Below are 15,204 nucleotides of genomic sequence, written 5' to 3'. Positions count from 1 at the left end.
TTCATACGGCCCATTGTGTCTTAAATTCCATGACATGAAATACATTGAAATAAAAAAATGAAAACTGATAGCGACCGCCGTGACTTGAACCGGATTCAATGGATCACAAAGTACGTCTAGTAATCGACTGAACCACATCTGCTTGGCTCGTAAAAGGTGCATTTGAATGCATACAGTCGCACCTGCTAATGGAATGCAAGTTACAGTCGAAACCAGTAAAACTCATGCTAATCTTACATTAATTCATTACAAATAAATTTTTCCGTCATTTGACAAATTGAGGGATTAGGTCGACTGTAAAATTCAACTTTTTTTGGTGGGTGGAAAAATGAAATTAAACTTATTTTCAGAATCCAAGTTCTAAAACTAAATTCTAAACTTGAATTCCGAATCGGAGCAAACTGAAATAAATTTAGTTCCTAAATTAGTTCCAGTATGCAGGATCTGATTTCAGAAAAGGAATACTCAAACTAAACTTAGCAATTAATTTTTAAACTGAATTCAGGAATTAATTTCTGGTTTAGAAGTACGTCCAGAATCTCAAACTCATATTCTGAATTTTGTTCTTGAATTCTGAAGTTGACATCCTTAATCAGAATACTGGATTCGAATCCAGAACAAAAATTAGGAAACTGAACTCAGTTCCAAAATCTAGCCGAGAAACCAGTTCCAGAATCCAGAATTAGGATTAATTTCCAGAATTATGGTTCTGAACTCTGAACATGCAATCTGCAAACGAATTTAGAACTGAATTCGGAAATTAAATTCAAAATTTGTACAGTTTTAGAATTCAGTTCCAGAATCCAAACCAAAATTCTGTTCCTGAATCCAGATCTAGTATTCAGAAGCTTAATGCGATTACTATTAGTCTGTTGTTGCAGATTGCTGGTTGGGAAGGCAAGAAAACTGTTAAAATTTTTACCATGAATTGCTGATCACATTTCTGAGAGAATGAAGAATTTACGATATTTAGGCTGTGAACCATTTCGCGGTTAATTTTAACTCTTGGTTAAAATCTGACACTCGAGCAATTAATTTGATGTTGTCAAAAATAACCCTGCTCGAGAGCATGGTTATTTTTGACAGATCGATAGTTATTTTCCGATACAGAAAATAATCTTGCAATGAAAATTCTAATATTAATTCTTTAGTTGAAATTATTTCCAGTGGAAAATAAACCCGAATAACTTTCCGTCCGTCCAATTTTGAAATGGGCCGCAGTTTTAGTTGAATTGAACTACTCGACACAAAATAACCACTCAAGTGTCTGATTTCAACCAAAAGTTGAAATTAATCGCGAAATGGTTCACAGCATTAGGATTAAATTCTACCCTTTCATTCTACAGGGCGAGTTTTGAAAAGGAAGTGAGACGTCGAAACCCCTTTTTCCAACACGATGTCCGAAACACCAAATTTTTACCACTTCTTTCCCAAGATTGGTACTGTCTATAGCTCAGGTTTCGAGTGGCAGTGCTATGTTTGTGTAAAGCTAGCTTTATTATGATCCTGCGCACGAAAACATATCCAGTGAGCTTGATCGAGGGGCACGTGCATGATTACTACGTGTAGCACTAGCGTTATGCGGTCACCAAATACTATTTCTTACTTCCAACTAACTTTTCGAAGATCTTTTCTCGATCTGCGTCTATGTTTTCATTTTTTCCCGATGAATCCTCGATTTCATGGAATCAAAATAATTCTATGCAACACTTTTCAGCATATTTTTGTGGTGCTCTAAGTTCATTATGTTGAGCCCCCATCGTAAAAGTGATCTTTCACTTGCGGACCAGTCGGTGGTATAGCTTTTCATGCGCTCGTAGTGCAGATCGAAACAGTCCGGAGTGGAAACCTGAACGAAGTGGACGTGTTTTTCGTGTTGATCGTCTCCTTCCCTCTGAATTTGTGTGTTTTATACTTCTTTCGTATTTGAATGTTTTGCTGCTGAAATTAATTTCATTTCTTCATTCTTCTTTTGCTGTGTACGTGAATGATAGTTCGAAGATCATTCGTAACTGAGTAGTGGTGAAGTAAGTGTTGAATTTTAGGAAATTCTCGATTATCGCGGTTATAAATTAGACATTTGCTGGAATTTACTACGAGCAGCTTGAAATTGTGTTTCGGGAAATTTCATTCAACCTCGGTGGCCCAAAGATCCTTTGTTTGGGCACCTCATCGCTGGCGTTGAAGATCGCGTTGTGTATTCGCAAGGGTGCTTGTAACGGTGATCGTAAAGATGTGTGGATAGACATAACAACAACAGCAGCAGCAGAAAAACAGAGAATCAACAGAAAAAAAGGCTTACCGCTGTGAAGGTGTGTTTAAGGCCAGCTCAAAAAATGCCAACAGAAACCCACTAAAGCCGTGCGAGAGTTTGCTACAAGAAACTGAAAGAGGGGGAAAATTAGCACAAACGAGCAAAGAATGGGAAATAAACAGATTTTCGTGTGAATTTTACAGTCCAATAATACATAGTGGCACAGTTCGTTTCGGTCGTGCCGAGTGATGAATTTCCTGCTGATGTGGTGTTCGGTGACGAGCTAAAGTGACGACGAACAGAGTTAAAAAATCGAGTATCTGAAAAGGGATTCTGTGTGCGTCCGATTCAGCGGCTGGTTGTGAGAAAGTTCATCTGTTGGCCCTGTAAAGCAGCGATCTCGCGAGGAAACTTGAATGCAACCGATCACGGCAAGAGATGAACCTTATTTTTTTGTTGTAAGATTTACGTGTGGTTCGTTGATACACGCATTTTAGTGGTTTGCATCAGCTGCTGTTCACTGTAGCGTGAAACGTTGATGAAATTTTTTAAGGTCTCGACCAAATAGGGGCAGACTGTATGTGTGGCAAACAATTCTAGAAATACAAAACAATGGTAGGGTTTTGCGAACACAAAATATTGTTGCTTAATATTCGAGTTCCGAAATTTATAGATGAATTTTGTCTCCTCATCTTTGTGGTAATTTTTGAATTCTGGATCCAAAACAAAAACACCTCTCAAGCCCAAGGTCGAAACGAACCAATTTTTGATTGCCTCGACTGCAGCGATCCAAACAAGTAGTAATCGGACAGTGCAAAATTTGGACAATGCGGCGACTGAAGTGGAATTCGCTATCCACCGTTATCTGAATAGTTCGTATAGTTAATTGTTCTCGAAACAATGGCTTGACTGCTGAGAAGTTAGCGTGGCGATCCTACTGACTAAGGGGCGGGTAGGGTCTAACACTTTTGAAAAATCATTTTAAATTTTCGAGAAAAGATCTTCGAAATATCATATTCTTTATATTCTCTTATATTAACACATTTCAAGAATTTTCTGTGAAATTTTCAAGCCTATTGGAACGAAACTCTCGAAGTTATGAACCTATTATCTATGGCTATCTCATTCTGCGAAGAAAAAAGAGCTCGGCGCACATGCCCAAGATTTCTACTTCGATTAACTTCAAAACTTGTTTTCTTGAAATGTTTCATTATAATAAATAATTATAAAATTATAAAATTATAAAAGAAAAAATATGATTTTTTGAAAATGTTAGACCTTATGGGCTCCCTGGAGTAATAAATTGTTTCCATTGATTTTATAGACAAAAAAGTTTGAACGCGTTTTTCTCGAAAGCAATTTATGTGGCACCCATTTTTTCACCCGTTTGGACTTCTTCCGTAGCCTAAGAACGATAAGAAACTAGTTGTTGTACATCATTTAACATTGATGTAATCCGATTTTCACTAGAACCTAGATTTGGTTCAATTTCAGGTGGGTGCTTCAATTGTAAACGAGTTGTTCAATGGTTCATAACCATCTTCTGGATATATAAGATATGATTCAATAAATATTGAAAACCGCACTGTTATTGCGCGTGTTAATAAAACTGAATAGCAATCGAGTTCAACTCTCTTTCTTAGTTGAACCACTGACACAACAATTTATTTGTATGGAAAAATTGGGAGCAAATGTGTGCCAGCTAGAACTTATATAAAAAGAAGAGCTCGTTCATTCAGACGCACTTCCTTGATTACTAATGAAAATTTAAGTGTTTCGACCGCAGCTATAAATAGCTCGTCATATCAGACATTTCGAAGCTATCTGGAAAAATGAAATTATGTTAGCCACGTAGAACTTTTGCCTAAGAAGCAGCGAGACAGAAAAACCCTTTTCAACTTACGCTTCAATATCCATTGTGAGATTCTTTCTATATACCTAGCTTTTAAGTTTACGTTTTGGTCATTCAGTTCTGTTTCAATGTTTACTTTAACCGCTTTATGACACGAAAAGATCAGACTTTGACCTCCACGTAGACAGATCTTCTGCCGATTCTTTTAACATGGAATTGTATTGTATGGTAATGTTGACATCGAAATCTTAGATTTACTTTAATTGTCTTCAAGCCATTTCAATACTGTACTCATCTCACGACCAGTTTCCGATTCCACTACGACTGATTATTCTGAACAATAAGTTCCTGTGTGTGGAAACGTTTGAGAACCCTATGATGATTTACCCAAAGTCTACAATCACTTAATTCTTTTTACCTGATCAAAACAAACTTCCGTCTTTCGTTTTCAACCTATCAAAACTTTATTAAATTTTCTGAAATACTAACGAAATTTCACGGTTTTCTTCCTGATAGCCGCCATCAAGTAATCTGTCAAGAATACCTTTAAAAAGGAATATCTGACGGATGGTGATCATTGGAGTATGAATTTGAACAACCAACGGAAGAGCAAACATTTTTTTTTCGCCCTGTGAAAAAAAACGTCCTACGGAAATTCTCCGTAGGTCCGATGAATGTTCACTAAATTGTCCACCGAGGGGCCGATTCGGGAGTTTCGTTTGCCGATTTTTAAACAGACTCGTCGAATCGTGCGCCATTTTTTTTTCGGCAGAGCTAATTTCAATGTGAGGAGTTGGGGCCCCGTTGTGTTAGTTTTGCTGGAAAATTTTTGAAGTCACCAACTAGGTACCTATTTTTAAATAAACTCTACCTCTACCTGTAGAATACTTCTACTTCGAGTAGAATAACAAGTAGATCTGGCAACGTGAAATTCATACCAAATCTTCTAGCATTGCTTGTATTTTTTATGTGCGAGTGAGATTTTCAATCTTAGGGTTTATTTAGGGTAACAGAGGTATTTTGGCCCACATTAAGATTTTTTTTTAAATTTTGGCCCACTTTGTAAAAATATCCACCAAATGTTGTCATATCTTTGAAAACCCTTCCGCAATAGGTAGTTCAATGTGATTAGCTTCAAATTGATGCAACATGGTTTACTTAACATCGGTTATATCCATAAAGTTTGTTAGGTGGGCCAAAATATATGAAGTGTCCAAAATATCTCTGTTACCCTACTAGTGAAGTCTCACACTTGTAGCAAAAAATGAAGTGTATCCAACAGTTTTACTTAAATTCAGTGAGAAAATAGCATAACGCATTTGTCAGTTACTCCACATTTCTTTCAAATATCATATACTGATGATAGTATGAGATGAGAAAATATAAAGCCCCATAATTTCCAGAGTTTTGTTCTGATAACCTTGGAAATTTGACAAATTATTCTTAAAATGTTTTACTATGAGAAAATACGAAAAAAAAACATAATTTTTCAAAAGTGTTAGATCCTACCCGCCCTTAACATAGCTCCACACAAAACAATCACACCAGAAGTGATTTTGACAGTTTGATGCCCAAAATGCCAGTTATCTCTATCGGTAGATGTGACACACAAAAAAACACCCTGTATTACGTGATGAGGTGTCAAATACTTGAATAGAAAGCATTCTTGCATTTTCGAATAATTTTCAGACAAAAAAATTTATGTTTCTCGACAGGTGATGGTGGTAGCCATAGCGAGTGCTGTGCGAATCCTTCTTCAAAGTGAATATTGACAGTTGGCTTCTTGGCCGTTATTAGAGAAAATGCGTGACTTTCATTAGCTGTTATCTTTTATCCCAAGCAATCTACTGTCAAAACATTACCAGAATCGATAGCAAACAACGCAGCAAAACAATCTGGCATTCCTTATGTGAAAGACATGCACTAAAAAAAAAATTTACGATCGATTCAAATGTTTTTCAATTTTTTTCATTTCAATACACAACAAAAACGATTTGATTTAAGATTTCATGTGCAAATTCACTAAGATGCAAGATTTGATTATTTTTCATTTAGTTTTAATCTGTTTTTCCTTTGGATGTGATGTGTTTTGCTTATGAATTTTAACAAAACTCAAACACTTCATTTTCTAGTCGAAATGAGTATAGCAAAACAGAATGTGACATTCATATGAAATTCATACAGAATCTAGAGGTAACGATAAAGCTTATCGTTTTGATGGGCATTTCAGATAAATGTAGCATGATTTCCACTAAATATTTTTACACTCATTTTATGAGTTAAGGCTGTGGACCATCTCGCGAATTATTTTAACTTTTAGTTAAAATTTGACAGTCGACTAGTTATTTTGTCATTGTCAAAAATAACCCGGATCGAAAGTATGGTCATTTTTGACAACTCGATAGTTATTTTCCGACACTGAAAAAAATCTGATTTCAGACCTTTAGTAAAAATTTCGTCTGTATGATTTCCTTTTATACTTTCAGTCTTAGAAAGTACCCCAATACAAAATTCCACTAAATTGTCGAACAAAGTAAGTTTACCTCAAAGTTCTTCTTACGTTCACGATATTGCAAGTATTATACCACTTGATATAATTTTATTATCAATTCAAAATAAACCCGAATAGCTTTCCATCCGTCAAACTTTGAAATGAACCGAAGTATTAGTTAAATTTAACTATTCGATCAAAAATAACTGCTCAATGGTCCACGGTACCTTACCTACCTTACCTAACAGCTATAGGCCTGGGGTGTCCTTTGCTGTATCAAGCATACGTCTCCACATAACTCGGTCCAAGGCTGCTCGTCGACAGCCACTCAAGGCACGGATGCTTCTGAGATCACCCTCCACTTGATCGATCCACCTTGCTCGCTGCGTTCCTCTTCTTCTTGTACCAGTCGGATAAGATTCAAGAACCATTTTCACTGGGCTGTCGTCCGACATCCTTATGACATGCCCAGCCCATCGTAGACGTCCGATTTTTGCTGTCCGTACGATGGGTGGTTCTCCTAGCAGCTGTTGAAATTCGTGATTCATACACCGTCTCCACGTTCCGTCTTCCAACTGCACTCCGCCATAGATGGTCCTCAGTACCTTTCTTTCGAAAACACTGAGGGCGCGTTGGTCCTCTGCCAACATAGTCCAGGTCTCGTTGCCATAGAGAACAATCGGTCTAATTAGCGTTTTGTAGATGGTCAATTTCGTGCGGTGGCGTACTTTTCTCGATCGAAGGGTTTTTCTGAGTCCAAAGTACGCACGATTCCCTGCCAAAATACGTCTCTGTATTTCTCTGCTGGTGTCATTGTCGGCGGTCACCAGTGAGCCCAAATACACAAACTCGTCAACCACCTCGATATCGTCACCGTCTATCAATATTCGTGGTGGGAGGCGTAGTGCTTCTTCTCTAGAGCCTCTTCCTCTCATGTATTTTGTTTTCGACGCATTTATGGCCAGTCCGATACGCCTAGCTTCAGCTTTCAGTCCGATGTAGGTTTCCATCATCTTCTCAAGGTTACGTGTTACAATATCAATATCGTTAGCGAAGCCAAAAAGTTGTACGGACTTTCGGAAGATCGTGCCACTCGTGTCGATCCATCGTTGCTTTGACAAATCGCGTCAGTTTATCCGGGAAACCGTATTCGTGCATTATCTGCCATAGGTGTTCTCGATCGATTGTGTCGTATGCCGCTTTGAAGTCAATGAATAGGTGATGCGTGGGTACGTTGTATTCACGACACTTCTGGAGTACTTGTCTTATCGCGAATATGTGATCCGTAGTGGCGCAGGTTCCAGCAAATCCCGCCTGGTACGGCCCTACGATTTCCTTAGTTATTGGTGATAGACGACGGCAAAGGATTTGGGAGAGAATCTTGTAGGCGGGGTTGAGCAATGTGATTGCGCGGTAATTGCAACAATCTAGCTTATCGCCCTTTTTGTAGACGGGACATACCACTCCATCCATCCATTCCTGCGGTAGAATCTCCTCCTCCCAAATCCTAGAAATCATCCAGTGCAGCGCTCTAGCCAGTGCCTCTCCTCCATGTTTGAGCAGCTCGCGGCTTTGCTGTTCCTCAGCTTGCCGATCTCCTCACTTATCTCCGACAGATCAGGGGCTGGGAATCTGTCGTCGGCTGAGCGTGCACCCAGATTGATTCCTGTACCGCTCTCTGTATCTTGTGCTTCGCCATTCAGATGCTCGTCATAGTACTGCTTCCACCTGGTCCACGGCCTAAGTTTATATTTTCATGAATCTCATGTGTTTTATATTTAGTGATAGTTCAAATGCTTTTTGCACATGCTGATAGCATGCAAATTATTTTCAGTGTGTGGCTTTTGTTTGCGAGAAACAGAGATGTCAGGTCTGCAAATTTGTCCGCAAATCTGCAGATTTCTTATGAAGTGCCAATTTTGTTGCGAACTTTTGAAAATCGAGATTTTCGTCAAAATTTATTAGACTTTTCAATTGGCCATTCATCAGGAATCAGAAAAGGATGTCAAACAATCTGCTAAAAACCTATTTAAGGTGAATACAGAAAGGATTCATTCACTCCATGAAGAACGATGAACCTTTCTGACTATAGCTTCTTACCATATTGGGTGAGAAACGATAGAATATCCTTCAATTTTAGCTTCGCATACACAGACTCAACTATGTATGGGCAACCATAAACCCGGCTACGTAGTTGCGTCAATGCGGGACAGTTACATATCAGATGATATGAAAGTACCGTAATCGCATTCACACAATTTACACGAGTAATACTCAGCACGTTGAATAGTAGCCATGCGATAAATCGAGATTTTCGCCAAAAGTTGTATACGTCCAATTTTTTTCGCTTCGATTGATCGGGATTGTTACAATTACTTTTGGTGTGTAGCATTCGCAAGAATAACTGCTATAAATTTTTGGATTTAGAGCAACAGCGCTTCTACATATTTCCTTAGTGAGGCGTCCCAGTTTTGATAATTCAACCAGTTTTAATGTTAAATTTCCATTTTGTTGACTAATAGGACTCATTAATTGTAAATACCGTATTTTAAAAACTTTTGCTTGAAAAATACGAAACATGAGGATTAATTGAATAGAAGACCTGATGAAAGTTTCACTTTGGATGAGTAGAAAGTGTATTTTAATCTAATTAAAAAATTTATAGCTGCCATGTCATTGATTAATTTTGCACGAGAATGTTCCCAAACATGTCCTAAAGTAAGTCATTGGTTGCTTTTACTATCTAGCTTGTAAATCTACTTTTAAAACGTTCTGTAGTTGTATTTGAATGATTTCTGAAAAAAACAGTTTGAAATCAATAGCTCGAAATTTATACGCAGAAAATAATCTCACTTCTCGAAAAAATCATTAAAGGTGTTTATTGTTTCGTGTCAAAAAAGTAGATTACTAGATCAAAATAGATATACTAATTGCATAGACATTTTCTGTTAAGGTTTATCTCGCATAGAATCATTGAGCTTCTATTTCGTTCTTTCGTTATTGAAAAAATCATTTTAGTTTGTGGAATTGTGACCAAAGGATGCTTAATTTATATATGGAAATGTCAGAGAATCGAATTTCAAAGTATTTTTCATTTACTTGTTTTTAATGCGAAGGTGAGCTTCATAAATACTATATAAACTAAACAGTTTTGACAAAACAATATAAAATCTAACAGCGCATCAGAGAAAGAGAAAAGTTTTCTCTTCTAAATTTGATGCAGTGTAACCGTTTATCTTAAAGTTTTGAAAATTATTATTCTTCAAACGGTGCGTTGCTTAATGATCGAATTGAGTGGGTTGGTTGTTGCCTGGCCAGTCGGGTGGATGTTCCAACACCCAAAATTGATAGAAGCTAATTCAATCACATTCCACTTATCGCACATCGACTAGAAACTAAAAATTGGGACGAACTAGTTAGTTTCGAACGGGTATGTAATGGGAACTCTGAATCGTAAACGACTTGACCGATATCAGCCCGAAATTATCTGGATCTGAATTACCTTTTTCGTCATGTAGCCCATAGCAAATTAGATTAGCGGGGTTTCTTCTTCTTCTTCCAGCTATTGTTACTGCCAATAGGGGTCTTGCTGTGCCGATCGGTTGGACTAGGCTCAATTTTCTCGCAGCCTATTTTCCGATTGCCAAACAAATCATCTCACCGCTAAAAATTCCTGAACAGTACTCCATAACGAGGTGTAGAAATACGTTATGTAAAATTCGACTAAGACGCAAACGCATGGAACTGGGGGGCCCGTGAGAGGAGAATAGGAAAAGCTGTTTGGCATTCGTCCGCGAGTGCCCTCGCTGGCAACCAAAATAGGAAGAAACAATGGTCGAGGAAGAAATGTTTGAGCGAACTCAATATCATGCTGACTGACTCAGTGAGCCATGCTTTCGTTGCTCGGCATTGACGTTGGCTGTTGGTGTGCCGCCGCCCCAATCAGAGTTTTGTTATGGAAATGCTCTCAGGTGGCTTTGACGGGTGACGCGAAGATATTGTTTTCGTTTGTAACCGGCTAAGACTTTGCGGTCGGGCGTTTGATTCTTTTGTTTGTTTTTTCGCTTTCCTGTAGAGAAACCAGATCGCATAACTTCCTCCTATTGTAAGGAAAATGAGCTCGTTGTATGGGGTGTAGGAAGAGGCTCAGTGGTTTACGAGATCAGTCGGTGCAAATGACGTACGGAATGATACCTAGCCAGTAAAATCGTTATTCAGATTGTAAATGGGTGTTATGAGTTTCGTCACCCACTTGATCATCATCTGAGACCGCATCATGACGCAAGTCGTATGGTTTTCAAAGTTGAAAGTACTGCAGTCAAATTACGGAAATGCGTCGGAATCGTATACCTATTGGATACCTCTACCTCTAGTCTTCGATTACTGATGGTATCCAATTCAGCTGAGCGTTCTTCATCAGTCTTTATAAGTCTGTTAGTAACGACGCGTACAAGTTTTGCATCGTCATTTTGAATGACAATTTAAAAATTTATTAATTTTTAGTTGGTTTGACGTAAAGCCGCCATAACTAAGTTCAGTTTTGCAATGACTGAGTGGAAACATATATTGGAGAAGCCAAATGAATGAAAAACTAACAGAAAAAATGATTTATTGGAAAAAGATACGCTCAGAGACAGGAATCGAACCTGCGTTCTTATGCATTCCGTGCATACGCGCTACAATTTCGCCACTCTGAATCTTGTTCTAGTCACTCTAAAACGCCAGTGTTTTGTCATTTATCGCCCTAAAATTTCGGAACCGGAAGTCGGATCTGGATGAAATTACACAGTAGGGGAGACCGGGGCTAGTTGGCCGAGTTTCGCTTTCGGAATTTCTGTACGCTTTCTGGTTAGACATTTTGATAAACCTTTTGAGCATATGTCTGATTTTTTTTTATTCTTGTATGAGGATTAGGAAAATAGTTATTAACAAGGTTAGGTAGGTTGGCCGAATTTTAAAAAAATATGTGAAACACATCAATTGTATAGATAAACGTGTTCATTAGCTAAAAAAGTCTGTGTGCCTAATTTTTATTATGTACACACTTAAATTTTTTAGCTGAGTCTCGGCAAAAAAATGCCGAGATTCGCACAGCCGAGTAATCAGCAATCATCTCGGCAAAAATAAAATAACTGAGCGTCTCGGCACCCTGAAATTTGACAAACGTCAAATATTGCCGAAATCGTCAGCATAAGATTTACTGTTTGCTCAGTGAAACGTTCACTGAATATTCGGCAATCCAATAAAACAAAAAAATAAAAAAAAAATTACCGAATCATCAGTAATTAAAAATCTAGTCAATTAATTTTGTTTGTAATTTTTCTACATTATAAACACGCTATTCAGGATCAAAAATTCATTTTATTAACACTTAAAGGAGGCTTACAAATTTGTTGCCAGTAGTGCTTAAAGCCTCTACCTGAAAACATGTAGCATAAAAAAGCGGCGTTTCTAGATGCGGCTACCTTGAGTCGAGCTGGAAATATTGAAAATAAAAATATATATTGATTTTTGGCTTACAAAAATGTTCAATATTTAATGATGCATATAAGATATTGTTCAAAAAATAAACTTACTTTGATCTATTGAATTATTCCATGCATTGGATTATTTTTTCGCATATCCCCCAAAGTTTTGTCTCGAGGACGCTTTGAGCCCCGTGTTGGGTGTTTTTCCCTTATAATCGCGAGTGCTCTGATAAAGTCGCTTTTTATAAAGCGAAACATGTCACTATATTTATTCAATATTTTTACTGGCAAGTTTTTCCACGCTTCTTTGAAGATTATTCATTTTTTCACTCGAACGCGGCAATAAATGACAGCTGTCGTGCTGAATCTCGGCAACAGCTAGCACATATTCCGAAACCTCGGCAAACGTCTCTGCTGATGTCGGCATATCTGTTGTTTACTGATAAATTCAGCAAGCAATTATGCCAAATTCCGGCAAAGTGAAGCATTTTACCGAAATATCAGTGAATACATTTAACGAAGTTCAGGAACATGCGTATTGATTACTGAGCAATCAGCAAATTTACGTGTTGCTGATCAGTTTCGGCATTTTATTATGCCGAGCTCAAGAAATGGTTTTAAGTGTGTAAGTGCGTGATTTTTGAGTCTTTGTAACTGTTCTGGAATTAGTTTCGACCGCATTAGTGCACTTTTTCAGTTTCTTTTTTACCTTTTCCTCCACCAGCGTTTGCGCTTACGCTTGGCTTCATTTTTTACTGCTTCAATGCTGCTTTTATTGGAGAATTGTTAAAATTTTGAATAAATTCGGGATTCACGACCTTGGGGGAGAGGTCTGTCATTTTCAGGATGGCTTTCATCTGCTGCAGATCCTATACTGATGGACGAGTTTTGTTCGGGGTTGGGTCAGTCTGTGAGAAATCCTGTTAGGAACTCTAAATGCTAAAAGTTTTGATGGCATTTGATGCATACAATATTAGAATTATATTTTCTATCGACAATTTCCAACTTTTAATGATTCTAATCTCTTATTTCTATTTGTCAATGATTTTAATTTATTTCCATTACTTATTTCTTCCTTATGATTATCTTTTCTTTCCTTATGATCATCAATATAAACATTCAATCCAATTCCGTCCAAAAACAGGATAACATTTCACGAATATCCAAGTGCACTTTACTCTAAGCTAAATTTACAACTCGGCCAACCTGCCCCAATGCATGTTTTCGAGAGCAATCACGATTAACAAAAATAAGGTTATACTGAAAACCAATATACCATTTTGTAAAGTTTTGAATACTCTTTTCAATGGTACCATGTTTTTAGAAATCAAATATAAATTGATCCACGTTACACGTATTAATTTACAAAAACTGTACTCACCAGTGCCGAAAAAAGAAACGACAACACAGAAACACCTAAAATTACGTCGGTACATGGGTGACCTAATGCTTCACCAAAATCATTATAGATGTCGCCACTGCGCACAATAGCCTTTTCAGAAAAGCTGTTCTGCCAAACGACCGATCGGCCAACTAGCCCCGGTCTCCCCTATATTTAAGAACAATGAGAGCTTTAATTTGAATCATGATTCGTGAAAATCGGTTTAACTGCTTCACCATTATCGTTGCTTTCGGAAGCGGAAACCGGGGACTAGTCCCTAAGTAATTTTATATATTCATTAACTAACAAGATCTGCCAACTAGACGAATTTAACAGTAATATTTATAAAAATGTGCACCTCGTTTCGGCATCGTTTGTGAAAAAATACCCATGAAATTAAAAATTTTCGCTAATCGCATTGTAATACCGGAACCGGAAGTCGGATCTGGATTAACTTTTCCGGGACTTTTTAAAGAATTTTAAGACCTTTTATTTACTTCTTAGTTTTTGAAAATCGGCTAAGAAATTTCCGAGAAAATCGAATGCGCATTTTTTCATAAATTTGCACATATTTCCTTGCAATTCCGGATCCAAATTAAAATCTGGAAAATTGTGTAAGGCCTTTCATTTGAATCTAAATTTGTGAAAATCAGTTCAGCCATCTCTGAGAAACGTGTGTGACTATTTTTTCCTTTTCTTGGTGCATATCGCCCTGTAATTCCGGAAACGGAATTCGGATCGAGATAATATTAAATAGCTGTCTATTAGACCATAAGGGCATGTTTAGGAGTGTTCTAGCTCTAGATGCATAATTTATATCAGTTTTAAAATTTAAATCTAGAGATTGTAACAAAACAAACTGGCAGCCCCAGCAGCATTTCATCTGTGTTTCAAATATAGAAAAATATAGCACAAAATTTGGCTCAAATATAGCACAAAATTTGGCTAACCCCTAAATGACCAAACCTGCATCGGCCAGAAATAGTCGAAAACACGTTTTCGTTCGGCACGTCAGAAAAGACATTGCACTCCGTTGCAAAACAAAAAGTGTTCTGTAAGTAGCAGAAACTTTACGTCTGCTTAGCGGTTCAAATTGAACTGCCGAGTTTAGCACTAAGCAGTTCAATTTGAACTGCTCTGCACTGATGAGTCAAAGACGAAACGTAAAAATAATAGGAAAAATAGAACGGCAGCGTATTCCAGTTTTAAATTCGACAGTAGAACTGTTCGAATAAATAAAACTAAAACGGCTTGCTGGGGATATGTTTGTTTCAGTTTTAGTTATATTATAGACCACCCATATGAATCTTGCAGCTGCTGAATTTGCTCTAAGACCTTTCATTTGAATCTGAGTTTGTGAAAATCGGTTCAGTAATTTCTGAGAAAATTGAGTGACATTATTTGTCACATACATACACACACACAAACATACACACAGACATTTTGTGACCTTGACGAACTGAGTTGAATTGTATATGACAATCGGCCCTCCGGGCCTTGGTTATAAGATCGTTTTTCACAACGATTGCATAGCATTTCTGTATGAGAAAGGAACAAAAAGGTAAAGCAGATATCAGAATATTACTTCGACAAATTTCGGAAAAGAGCATGTGGGTTGCTGAAAAATCAGTAAAATGTCGTGTTGCCGATGTGGTTCGGCATTTCAATAGGCCGAGCTCGAGAATCTGTCTTAAGTGTGTATAATGATTGCAAAACATATCGACCGTCCCACGACAAAAGGGCCTAACTGAAAATAAC

At 37.5% G+C, this 15,204-nt stretch overlaps 1 protein-coding gene across 6 annotated transcripts in view; it reads left to right on the top strand.

Annotated features, from left to right (window-relative positions):
* The first annotated feature begins 1,839 nt into the window (after nt 1-1,839).
* The window catches only part of LOC131435832 (LHFPL tetraspan subfamily member 3 protein), a 45,704-nt gene continuing 32,339 nt past the window's right edge, over nt 1,840-15,204 (top strand). For 2 of the 6 annotated variants that reach the window (XR_009230547.1, XM_058604054.1), the window contains exon 1: nt 1,846-2,027. The gene's annotated coding sequence lies outside the window, so the exon portion shown is untranslated. The other 4 variants (XM_058604056.1, XM_058604059.1, XM_058604055.1 and 1 more) reach the window with 4 other exon arrangements.

Source organism: Malaya genurostris, chromosome 3 (genome assembly GCF_030247185.1).
Source record: "Malaya genurostris strain Urasoe2022 chromosome 3, Malgen_1.1, whole genome shotgun sequence".
NCBI classification, from domain to species: Eukaryota; Metazoa; Arthropoda; class Insecta; order Diptera; family Culicidae; genus Malaya; species Malaya genurostris.
Note: the sequence above shows the minus strand (reverse complement) of the source record. Positions and strands in the feature narration are given on the sequence as shown.